Raw genomic sequence first — 14,055 nt, 5'->3', positions numbered from 1 at the left:
TTAGAGAGGCCCCCTGCACCTCTCCCGTTTCTCGTAATTAATAGAAAAAAATAAAGTAAAAAGAGAAAGAGAGGGATCCGAACGGGAAGAACATCCCAACTTATGTATATACACACGTATATACATCAAATCGGGCCCTCAGTCGCAAATCAATTAACTACACCTCACTCATTATAATTTTTTTTTTTCTTAAAAACCTGCTGACACGTGCTTCTCGCCTTAATCATGGGCCTAATAACCTGTACGATTTGGCCTAACTATAGTGCATCATGCCGCAGTCTCGGCGAGGGGGAAGAAAGCGCCAGATAAAAAGACTGAAATGGCGTCTAATCGAGGCTGGAACTTTTGACCCGCTGATTTTTGATCGACCGCCACCCCCCGACGCCTCCCGAGACGGCACGGATCTCCGGGACCGTTTGAGTTGGGCCCTCCACGCCCGCCTTCCTACCCCCAGCCAGGGCCACTGCTCCCGGCGCCGCTCTACCGTGTCAAGCCACCCCCGGTCCCCGCTCCCCTCAGGCGTCCACCGCCCCGGCTACCCCCGGGGACGGATACTGCCCCTACCAGGGCTCCCACTCGTCCCACAAGGGTGGACCGCCAGATCCGTCCACCCCCGCGGCAGAAGCCACTTATCACGAGCAACGAAGCTTTCGTCGGTCCGCTCTCCGCCAAGGCGACCCTTCGATCAAGGGAGGCTTACCAGAGGCTCCTCAAGCCCCTCCGAGGAACACCGCCTTCAGAAGCGAGAAAGGGGGCGGAGAATTAAAGAAAAAATTTATATACCTAACATATAAGCGCTATTTGTAAAAATATACATATATACAGATCCATGCAATTGTACTTTCCTCTTCATCACGTCCTCACAACATTTCTTTCCCAAAGAGGCTCACCCTCGACAAGGTACGCTCCTGGGGGAACTACGGCTCCCGCTCGGTCCCCGCACACTCCCCCCAGGACGTAACATCTATATATGTAGATATTAATCTGTTCTCAGTTTAGTTACTTTTTATATATCTAGCTCTAAGAATTGGTAGAAGTGGACATTAGAATTGTAAAGTAGTCCTATATTCCGAAACGATTATTTTGTGGTAGAGAAAATTTAATGTGCAATGTTTCTGCAATTTCTCTCAATTATATTTGAAAGACAAATTAAATTGAGAGATAATTATAAAATTTGGATACATATTTACAATCGGAAATCATATATTTTTAATATCCTATTTAAAATTGCGAAGTGTCAAAGTGACTTTAAACTGAGTTCAAACATATCGATAAATTGAAAATATAGCAACGTTAGTTATGTCGTTATGTAATTATCTCAAACTTGTGTAGTGAACTATATAAATATGAAAAGTTAATAACGTAATACAATCACTCACTGTACTGTTGTACCTGATATCATTGTTAGAATGACACGTTCTATTTGTATTGTTTAACGTTTCTAAAATTTAGCTACAAGTAGGTTAATAATGCTGTATTTTTCATTATTTTGGTCATGCTTTAATAATCGTTCGTATTTTTCTCCAAAGGCGTATGAAGCTATATTCATAAGAATGCAATAGAAATTACAGTCGTTAGAGTCATGTCAAGTTCATATATATTATTTATTTGGCGTACAGATTTTATTTACTGAAATATATGCCAAAGGTACCTTAATACTTTTTCATAAAATTGTTGAGTTAATTATACTAAGTGCTGTAATTTCAACTACAAATCTTTATATAATTTTAATATAAATATTGTGACACATGGATTCTCACATCGTACAGTATCTTAATACTCGTACTCTGTTATTCTCTAAACACAAGTACATGATATAAATATAACAAACGCAAGTGTACCGACGTAATTGGATGTCAATGCTGGAATAATGGGTGTTTACGATAATGGCTATCCGAGTAATTTTCTCTAGGACCGAAATATATGATAAGCACAACCATCTACTATCATCATGATTCGTGACAACTCAATGCTGTCCGGTATAGCCAAATCATCACGAGCAAGTTGCGAGTTTCGAGTTCCGTGAGTTTGTAGCAGGTAACCTAAAAAGTACGACATAAATAATTTGATTATTACAATTAAAAATAATCTGTTTTCAATGTATGGTAAGATTATTAACTTCATTAAAATAGTAATTATATAACACAATCATGTATTTTTAAAGTATTGTCTAAAGTAATATTAAAGAGATTATTTTATTTACAAATATTTATTTTATCTATCAAGTTTCTATCATAACGGTATTATTTCAAAACCTAATATAATATTTTAATTAAACATTGATTCTCAATAAATGTTATCATTTATTATTAACTAAGATATATATTAGAAAAGTCATCTTTTATTAAACGGATGGTGTTAACACTTTGAAACAAATGAGATAAATTATGTAAAATTACTAAATAAATCATTATTAATAATATTTTTTAGATTACAAGTAAAATAAAAATTTAAGTATAAATATTTTTCTTTCTTGTAACAACTGTTAATGATAAGTTGCATGGTGTTATCATTATTTTAAAAAATCATATATCTTTATGTATAAATATTATGCATGAATATTTCACTAATGTGAAACTAATAATAATGTTTACAATAAATTTTTTTAATTTGTAATACAAGTGCATAGTAAATTAAGATATACTGTAAACGGATATACGTTAGATATGCGTTAGATATACGTTATAATAGAAACTTGATAGACAAATTAATAAATAAAATATTTGTAAATAAAATAATCTCTTTAATATTACTTTAGACAATACTTTAAAAATACATGATTGTGTTATATAATTACTATTTTAATGAAGTTAATAATCTTACCATACATTAAAAACAGATTATTTTTAATTGTAATAATCAAATTATTTATGTCGTACTTTTTAGGTTACCTGCTACAAACTCACGGAACTCGCAACTCGCAACTTGCTCGTGATGATTTGGCTATACCGGACAGCATTGAGTTGTCACGAATCATGATGATAGTAGATGGTTGTGCTTATCATATATTTCGGTCCTAGAGAAAATTACTCGGATAGCCATTATCGTAAACACCCAATGCAATTCCGTACTATTTGTTCTGTTCGAGCGTTCCTAAACATTTAACTATTATATAGATACATTAAGAACGTTAAACTTTATTTTTTGCTGTTTGCGTCCAGAGAGTAATTGTTTAAGCAATAGTTATTACTCGTGCTCTATTATTCTGTAAACACAGATAGATGATACCATCGATAACGATCCAATATAAATGTACTGCCGTTATTTTGCTGTTATTATTAGAATAATGCGTATTTGTTCTGTTTGTTCTTGTTTGATGTAGAAACATAAAATTTACAGCTCCTAGGATTACTCCGAGTTAAACATATTTTATTTATTTGATGTAGAGATTTCATTTATGTGGATGTATACTGTGACAAAGAAAATTTCACACCTTTTGTTTACTATTGTTAAGCATAATATTAAGCGCTGTGATTTCAAGTCTAAGTTTATGTTTTTACACCATATAAATTTGGTTTGTATAAAACATTGATAACATCGTACCACATTATAAACACTTAATGCTCGTTATTCTTTAAATACAGATAGGGAATATCAATTAAATATGTTACTTAAATGTAAATATATCTTGTTAGAATAATGTTATTTACTTTGCCCCATCGCTTTAAACCTTCTGCTAAATTGATAATGGCTGCGGTCGAGTTGCCACTACGAATGCTTCGAAGCGTTTCGAAAACGGTCAATTTAGCACTTCGGAACACTTCGGCAGTATTGATGACATCTCTGAAACGTCACAGATTTCCCCCTCTATTTTGCTTCCAATGTTGCAGCCGGAGAGGTAGTACGGCTGAAGCATTTTTTTAATTATCTCAAAGCGCGGGAAATTGAACGTATTTACGCACGTCGGAAAGCAAGGCGAACTTGGTAGAGGTTACAGGAGCTGTTAGGCTCAACAAGCAAATAGGATTGTATACAGTCACTTTTTTGGTTTGCAAACGTAAGTATAGAGACTCCAAAGCTTATTTATACTGTAAAAAATAAATTTCCATATTGTTGTCTTGTTTTACAAAAAGAATTATATGAAACCTTGCCTAAAAAATTCGCCTGGAAAATCATTAAATAAAGTGTGTTGTGAGCGAAACATCCACAACCAATAAAATTATATTATACAATATAGAAAATAAAATATTAAAATTATCATAGAGCTCGCCGAGGAAGGCTCGCTATCACAAGGTGTTAGGTGACATATGCCTCGTGCGCTGCCGTCCGGTCATCGCACTGGTCAACACACCAGCCACCTTGAGGAATTTAGCGAAGCTAGCTTAGCAACAATCATATCACCGGAAATGCGTACCTGCATTTTGGCAATTGTTGCTAAGCTCGCGAATATTTCCCGCGCGCCGGATGCGCGCGGGAATGACCATATATGATCATGCGGAGGGCCCGATGCCCCCACTAATAATCAAATCCGCGACACTATTTAAGCTGCTGCCGAACAGCGGCCAGCGGTATCAGTGATTAGCAATCAAGCCGATACGTACAGCCCGCACGAGTAAATTACGAATTCGGGACTTAGCCGCAAGCAAACCTCGAGCGAGCGAAGAGACGACGCGTTAACTCCGAGTCACGCGCCGTATCTAATCAAGTGTAACCCGACGCGGCACCTTCGCCGACCGCCGCTATTGTACATTACAAGCAGAATAAATCTTTTTATTAAATTCACTTAAAATCAGTGAGTGAATGATTTGAGGACCCTGCCAACAAAAGCCGTCTCTTTCCGCGAGTTCCTACTCCTTGGGCAGCAACGAATCCCTAAAGATCTTTTGTCGCACCGCAAGGTACGGCAAAAATCATTTGTTGTACCGCAAGGCGCAACAAGATTGGTGGCAGCGTTGGGATTGACTGCCAGAAAAGATGGCCAAACAACTCCAGCGAGAAACTACCTATAAGGCCAAGAGACCTACGTCACGAGCCGAGAGCAGCTGAACGACCTCGAGGACCAGCTGACTGGACGAGCCCGCCGAGCAGAACTCAGCCACGGCTCAACACTCGACGCAACGTTATCAGCGACACCGGAGTACCGACCTACCGCAATACGCAGCTGACGACATGGAGCGAAGCGCAGCGTTACTGTAAGTCGAAATACACTATTGTACAAAGCGATATACGAAGGGCAAAGCGATAAGCCCTAATAGTAAAAACGTGCTGATCCCCCGGTAATCAAGAAGCGGTTATCGTAAACGTAACTAATAGGCGTAAATGTCGGAAAATAACGACGCCGCTATAGCAAACGACTCGTGGTTGCATAGCGAGCAAGCCACTCGAGCTATTCAATATTGCGCACAAGACTTCATAGAAACACGCGATAGAGTCCGTAGGGAACTAGATCCATACGATAGCGAGCTACCCGAAAACGTCGTCCGCGAACGAGAATTCTCATTCGCGAACCTCGACGCGAGTTTATTTCAAAACGAATTCAACGCGACACGGCAACACCGTGTAGAACGACGGACGAGACCGTACGAGAGTCGCACCCCTAGTCGCGTTTCATCACGAGGCGAGTTCTCGCTCACGTCCTACGAGTCCGATATTTTCAACCCAGCTGAATTTTTTCAAACGAACGCGATGCCTAACGACGAGCAAACGAAAACTCAACAGTTCATCGCCGGTGCAGAACAGGAACTACAGAACCTGCACCAAGAATTAAGTGTTAATGCGCCAAGACTCGCACGCACTGCTACGCAAGGAGACGATGTGCAGGAAAGGGAAGCCCTACGCACAATGATGCACGAGGTCAGGAGACTGATCGCCGAAGTCAATGAGGTGCGAGAAATAAATTCGCGAACGCTACGTACACACGCACCTCGATAAACGCGATATAGCCGGCGTGAAACCGCGTTCGAATACCCAGACGACGACGTGCGCCGACAGAGAGGTCGCGGAATATTGTCGTTAAAAGAAGCTCGCGGCATAATACCTGAGTTCGACGGACACGCAAGTAAATTGCAGGAATTTCTGAGTGCAATGACTTACGCGATCGAGAATATAAATCCGTCGGACGAAGTATCCTTATTAGGAGCGATATTGTGTACTAAACTGAAAGGACGCGCCATGTTAGACTTTCAGACACGAAAGATAAGGGATTTCGTACAGCTAAGAACGGAATTGGAAGCGTGTTATGCGAGTAAACGAAGCACAACACATTTACAGCTCGATTTCAATACCCTGAAGCAAAGGCCAGGGGAAAGCGCTCGAGCTTACGGACTGCGCACAGATAAGCTCACGATAGATCTGTACGAGTCAATGATCGAAGGCCGACACCAATACACGGCCAAGCATAAGCGCATCATTTTAAAAATGCTGCAGCAGCAAGCATTAGAAAATTATCAAATAGGGCTACGCGAAGATACAAAGGCGGTAGTCCGATCGCGCGGATACGCTACGTTACAGGACGCGATAGCAGCCGCAAGCGCAGAGGAAAGGATCCCGCTGTGAGTAACACGAGACGGACACCCGACTCGCCGAGGCACTACGACAAGTCCGATGCCCGTTGCCGAAATTGCGGCAAGTATGGCCACTACAGTAAGGATTGCCGGAATAACAGGAGCAGTAATCGATACGCCCTGCCGCAACCCGACAAACGCATAAATGCAATCGACAAGCATTACAACCATTGCAAAAAGCGCGGACACACTCGCAACGAGTGTTGGAATCTCCATGGACGGCCTAAGGCAAAGGTACCGAACGCGCAAGGAAAGATGCAATGCGCCGAGATAACGGGAGCAAAAAAGAAAGCGATAACGCAGAAAACTCTAACGCGGAACTCTGACTCCGAGCACAGTAGCGAGGAAGAAGGAGCGACGAGTCGCACGCAGAGTACGCGCGCTCGAACGTATCAAGTGACACACGTAAGACGAGATGGCGCACGATGCGACGGTCTTGACCTAATTACGCTCCCGATCAAAGAAACACGCGCTGGTGAAATCGACATGTTGTTCGATTCAGGCGCGACGCTATCGCTAATAAAGGTAAAAAACCTAAAGGGAAAAACAAGAATTTATCCCGAAGAAGTATCATTGGTAGGAATAATTGGCTACCGAGTGCATACTATAGGAAAAATGCAAGCACTATCAAGATAGGCGAGCGAGAGATTAAACACGCCATATACGTAGTAAGAGACGATTTCCCTATGGAATACGAGGGGATAATCGGCCTCGATTTCCTGCGCAAACAACATGTATCATGCGACTATAAAAATAAGACAGTGACCATAGAAAACGTCACCCTGCGACTTAAACCATATAATAAGATTATTTTAAAACCGCGCAGCGAAACCATCGTTCGTGCAGTAACGAACCGAAACAAAACCGGAGTAATCCGAGCCAAAGAAACTTCGCCCGGCATCTATATTCGCAGATGCATGGTAGATCCAAAAAATTTTACCTGTCCTACAAGCGTAATTAACACCACGGATAAACCAGTGGAAATCACCACACCGATCGTTACCGTGGAAGATATCGAAGAAGATGTCATGCAACAAGTCTATGTCGTGACTTCCGAAACGGACTGCGAGACAAAGCTTTCCCGCGGAGAACGCATATGATAACTATTACGCACACAGCATCTCAATCCAGAGGAACGAAAGGCACTCAACCGGATCTGCAACGAATATTAGGACATATTTCATTTGAACGGAGTTCAAATGAACTTCTGACGTGTACCTCGACGGTGAAACATGAGATCAGCACGCGAGCCGACGCCGCGCCTGTGAACGTGCGACCGTATCGCCTCCCCGCCAAACATAAGGAGGAAGTGAGTACACAAATAAAGAAAATGCTGAAAAATAGCATTATCCGCACTAGTACGAGCCAGTGGAACGCACCCCTGTTAGTTGTGCCGAAGAAAGCTGACTCGACTGGAAAATCACGACTTCGAATAGTAATCGACTTTTGAAAGTTGAATGATTTGACTATTGGCGACTCATTCCCATTACCAAATATTGATGAAATATTGGACCAGTTAGGAAACGCTAAATATTTCACGACGCTAGATCTAGCGTCAGGGTACCACCAGATACCCATGGCTGAGCATGATAAGCCGAAAACAGCATTCTCGACACCGTATGGACACTACGAGTACAATCGGATGCCGTTCGGACTTAAAAACGCACCAGCCACATTCCAGAAGCTAATGAACTCTGTGCTTACTGGAATGCAAGGACTTAGATGTCTCGTATATTTAGATGACATTGTAATATACGGCTCAAGTCTAAAGGAACATAACAAGCGCTTAGAAGAAGTGCTACTACGTCTACGGGAAGCTAATCTAAAGCTACAACCCGATAAGTGCGAGTTCCTACGAAAAGAGGTGAATTACCTCGGCCATATTATTTCTGAGGACGGGATAGCACCCGATTCCGGAAAATTACAGACAATCAAAGATTTTCCGGAACCACGCAAGGTCAAGGACATTCAATCCTTCATCGGACTTGCTGGTTACTACCGAAAATTTATCAGCGACTTTTCTAAAATTGCTAAGCCAATGACGAAGCTAACTAAAAAAACTGAAAAGTTCGTCTGGACTACCGAACAGCAGATAGCATTCGATACATTGAAAAAAAAATTGATGACGGCACCCGTGCTACAATATCCGGACTTCAAAGAATTCAACGTGACCACGGATGCCTCCGACTATGCAATCGGAGCAGTCCTGTCACAGGGACCGGTAGGTAGCGACCGTCCTATTGCTTACGCAAGCTGAGTATTAAATCGCGCGGAGCAAAATTATAGCACCACCGAAAAGGAGCTGCTAGCTATTGTGTGGGCTGTCAAGCATTTCCGCCCATATGTGTACGGCGTAAAATTTAAAATAGTGACGGACCATAAGCCACTCACATGGTTATTTAGTGTAAATGACCCCGGATCGCGATTGATTCGGTGGCGACTAAAATTAGAATATGATTATGAGATCATACACAAAGCCGAGCGAACGCGAACGCCGACGCGCTGAGTCGAAACGTGAAGCGGGAGGCTCACGTTACGGAAGACTCTGATAAGATCCTCGCGCTCGAAGAGGACAGTGTACACGCACAATTAAGCACGCCGATAAAAAATAATGAAAGTATACAGGAGTGTACTGAAGAAGAGAAGAAACAAATTCTGTATGAATACCACGATGCCCCGACAGGAGGACATCAGGAAATCGAGCGAACGGTAAAAAGAATACGCCTAAAACACAACTGGCATGGATTAACAGCCGACGTAGAGAGATACATTAAAAAATGCGAGCTCTGCCAGAAGAACAAACTCTCTCGCAGAATTAAAAGCACCTCTAGTTATCACCGATACACCCAGCCGACCATTTGAAAAATACGCGCTGGATATCGTCGGATCGTTAACCTTAACAAACAACAAAAATCGGTACCTGCTGACATTTCAGGACCACCTAACAAAATTTAGTAAGGCCATGCCCCTTCTTAACCAAGAAGCGAATACCGTAAGTAAGGCATTTGTAACGAAAATTGTTCTAGAATATGGAATTCCGGAATGCATATTAACAGATTAGGGAACTAATTTTATGAGCGAAGTATTTAAGAGTACTTGCAGACTGCTCAAAATCAAGAAGATACAGACGACGGCTTATCACCCTGAAAGCAATGGCGTATTGGAAAGATCGCATCGAACCTTAGCAGAATATCTAAGGCATTTTATTAATAAGAATCAGACGGACTGGGACGAGTGGATTCCGTGCTAACTACACCTGTAATACCACCCCCACACCGCAACAAGGTATACTCCCTTCGAATTAATTTACGGGCATCTCCCCGAATTACCAACAGCGCTAGCCAAGCCGCCTAAAAGGACGTATACCCTTGCGGAAAAAACACTCTAATTTTGAAAGTTTACACTCAAAATTGAGTGTTAATAACTCAATTTTAGGAGTTTACTCCCAAATTTAGGTCTATACGCTCAAATCTTGAGTATTTACACTAAAGATTGAGTGTTTATACTCGAACATTGAGTGTGTACACCCAATGATTGAGTGTTCATACTAAAGTTTGAATTTAAATACTGAATATTTAAAAGTATACTCTCAATATTTGGATATAACACACAATAAATGAGTGTATACTTCCAACATAAAGTGTGAACACTGAAACATTGGAAATGTACACTCAACATTTATCGGTTGAAGGTATACACTTAATATTGAGTGTGCACTCTCAAACAATGGATTAGAAAATATTAAATAAAAACAAAAGCAAAAAAAGCAAGTTTAACCGAAAATTAATCTGCATTGGTAGAAACAGGCATAAAACGAATATCTAAAATAAACATTCAATTGGAGTGTTTAGCTGGCTTTGAGTATTAATTTGAGTATTACTTTCAACTTGAATGTTTGCCATCTAATTGAGTGTTAATTTTAGTGTTATTCTTAAATTTAGGATTAACATTAAAATTAACACTCAATTAGGTAGCGAACATTCAAATTGAGAGTAATAACAGTCTAAAAATAAATTAAAAAGCGAACACTTAAGCTGAGTGTTTACACTAAATTGAGTGTTTACTCTTTGTCCCAAATTATACTCAATTTGAGTATTTTTTTAAGTGTTATTTTTAGTGTTTTTTCCGTAAGGGTAGCTATGATGACTATGCGCTCGAGTTACGGGAGAGATTACGTGCCACTAATAGTATCGCCAAAGATAACATAAGGGATGAAAAACAAAAGTCGAAGGATTATTACGACCGATCCGTAAAGGAAACCAATTATAAAATTGGCAATAAAATTCTACTCTTTGACGAAACGCTTCGCCGAGGGCGTTCTAAGAAATTGGACGCGCAATGGACGGACCCTATACAGTTACCGAAAGACATTCGCACGTCAACTATACGGTAAAAAGGGGAAGACGGACAATTCGCGTACACGTAAATCGCATTAAACCCTTTATCGAAGGGTAACGCAAGAATTATATATAATAATAATAACAATAAATAAAATTAGACTCACCAGGTTGAAAACCGCCTGAGTAATCCATCCCGCACTATAATCTGAATGGCACACAAAAAAAGGGGGAAATAAAGAGGGGGAGGAACAAACACTATACTACACTTAAAACAAACACTACACTAACTAAAGGAGGGAGGAAGTTCAATCACTCCTCCAACTCCTCACTCCCCCCCCCTCTTCTCCCCGAAGTAGTCTTCACGCTCAGGAAAACGTTCTTCGAGAGCACCAAAATCACGCTCCCACTCCCCCTCGGACTCCGAAACATCCACGTCTTCCAAAAGCCGGTCTATCATACCGGGAGACGGAGGAAAAACATACGGAATATTGTCTGAATCGGAGACCTCGTCCTCATCGGACTCCTCACCGGAGGACACATCACTTTGTTCCTCCTCGGAGCCCTCGTACTCCGCCGCGTCCTCGACCTGGTCTTCAAAAATACCAACAATCTCGCTCTCGTCCGGGGACTCGTCGTCCAGGGCAATAATTCCCGGATTAGGCGACGGGGGTGGCGATGGCGGCACTAAAAACTTCATTTTTTATATTTTTTTTCTCGCAAAAAAGTATCTCGCACGACAGTTCGGACAAGACTGATCTTAGAGCAGTCCAAGACAGTCGACCCAAAGGCAACATTAGCTGAGATAGATAAACATTACATCTTTCTCACGCACAATTAAAGAAGAGCACAACGTCGACGAGATAAAATAATGCTGATTAATAAGATGCGAGGTAGTAATGATAAACCACCTTGCAGGGGACTTCTCATATGTATCTACCTGGCAACAACAGCTCAAGGAAGCGACACGCCGTATCAAGTGGAAAAATTCACCCATCATCCGGGGATCTACTATGAGAAAATAGGAAGACTCCGACCAATAGAATCGCAATGGAAACTAATAATTAAGATTGAAAAATATGTACAAAAAACTGACAACTTATGTAGAATCATAGTGGTAATGAATAAGGCCATATGCGACAGTTTCAACGCGGCCATAACAAAAGAATACCAGAGGACAAATCGACTGATCCTGGGAATAACTGACACATATAAGACGCCGACAGTACAAAAACGAGGACTGATCGACGGAGTAGGCTCAATAGCCAAATCGCTATTCGGTACCATGGACGCCGACGACAAAAAGATAATTGACGAGCAACTCGCAATGCTACATGACGCACAACAGTCAACACAGCACGCAGTACACAACCAACTAAAAATAATGCAAGCAACTATAGCACACATCGACGAGACAGAAAAGGCAGTACAACATAACGAATACCTTCTCGCGAACGCGACCAAAAACCTAAAGCTAGAACTACTAAAAAGCGAACGCGCAAACAACCGAATTTTATAATTATCAGCACCGTACTGTCAGAGTTAACTCGCGATGCGGAAGACGTCTTAGATTACGTCACCCTATTAAAAAGGGGTATGATGCACCCCAGACTAACGCCTATAGACCATATTATACAACTGCTTAAAGACGCGAACTCACAACTCCCGGAAGGACTCTATTTTCCATTTAGAGCGAACCAGGAGGAATGGTCAACTATTGAACAATTCGCAATTGTAAGCGCATACTGCGACAGCATAAATATATACACGATTTTGCGTTTTCCATTAATATCGGCGTCGAAATACGAAATATTAAATGTGATAGCATTACCTGTGCCAGAACATAATAACATATTCTAATAGATATCAGTTATCCTACCATAGTAATAGACGGGGATCAGCATACGTACATAACCTTGCCGCGCATCGATTTACAAAATTGTATAAAGATAAATAAAGATTACCTATGCGAGCGAAATTATCCTGCGAATAGGATTAATCCGCACTCCGTGTGTGAAATCAAAACGTTTCTAGAAACCGATAGGTATCACGAAAATTGTAACATTAAAAACATAGCGTCTAACCATAGTTTTTGGATAGCCTTAAGCGACACGCACTCATGGCTATATTCCGTACAGGAAAAATAAACTGTAACATTATACTGTAAAGACCACGGACAGATAAAGGAAGTTATTGAAAAAACGGGTAAAATAACATTGAAAAATAACTGTAAATTAATGACGGAAGACACAATAATAAAGTCTCCTAAGTTACCACACGATACGGAAATAGAAATATATCTACCACAATACAATATTTCTATACTAGAGAACGAAACAAAGCTAAGCACCAACGCAGTGCAACCAATAAAATTACAAAACATTGTCCTACATTCCTCAAAGTTAGAGGACTTAAACAAAAAAATTATCGAAATGGACAAAAAATTGAATGAACAACCGAATACAATTTTTCAGTCACCGCACTTTATCTATCCAACAGCTACCAACGGAACAGTTATTGTGATAATACTAGCAGTAATAATAATTGTTGTAATAAAAAAGAAAAAACGAAATAGCCATGAGAAGCGAGTCACACTAGACATAGATGCGGAATATACAATTCCCAGATCTATTTTAAAGCGTAGCAGTAGCACGCGTTTTTAATTAAATATACAAAAACTTCGTACCTCCGTTTTTGTTTTTTCAACGGGGGAGGGATGTTGTGAACGAAACACCCACAACCAATAAAATTATATTATACAATATAGAAAATAAAATATTAAAATTATCATATAGCTCGCCGAGGAAGGCTCGCTATCACAAGGTGTCAGGTGACATATGCCTCGTGCGCTGTCGGCCGGTCAACGCATCAGCCACCTTGAGGAATTTAGCGAAGCTAGCTTAGTAACAATCATGCCACCGGAAATGCATACCTGCATTTTGGCAATTGTTGCTAAGCTCGCGAATTATTCCCGCGCGCCGGATGCGCGTGGGAATGACCATATATGGTCATGCGGAGGGCCCGATGCCCCCACTAGTAATCAAATCAGCGACACTATTTAAGCTGCTGCCGAACAGCGGCCAGCGGGATCAGTGATTAGCAATCAAGCCGATACGTACGGCCCGCACGAGTAAATTACGAATTCGGGACTTAGCCGAGTCACGCGCCGTATCTAATCAAGTGTAACCCGACGCGGCACCTTCGCCGACCGCCGC

Source organism: Monomorium pharaonis, chromosome 1, assembly GCF_013373865.1.
Source record: "Monomorium pharaonis isolate MP-MQ-018 chromosome 1, ASM1337386v2, whole genome shotgun sequence".
In the NCBI taxonomy this organism is placed as follows: domain Eukaryota; kingdom Metazoa; phylum Arthropoda; class Insecta; order Hymenoptera; family Formicidae; genus Monomorium; species Monomorium pharaonis.
This window is presented reverse-complemented; position numbering follows the sequence as displayed.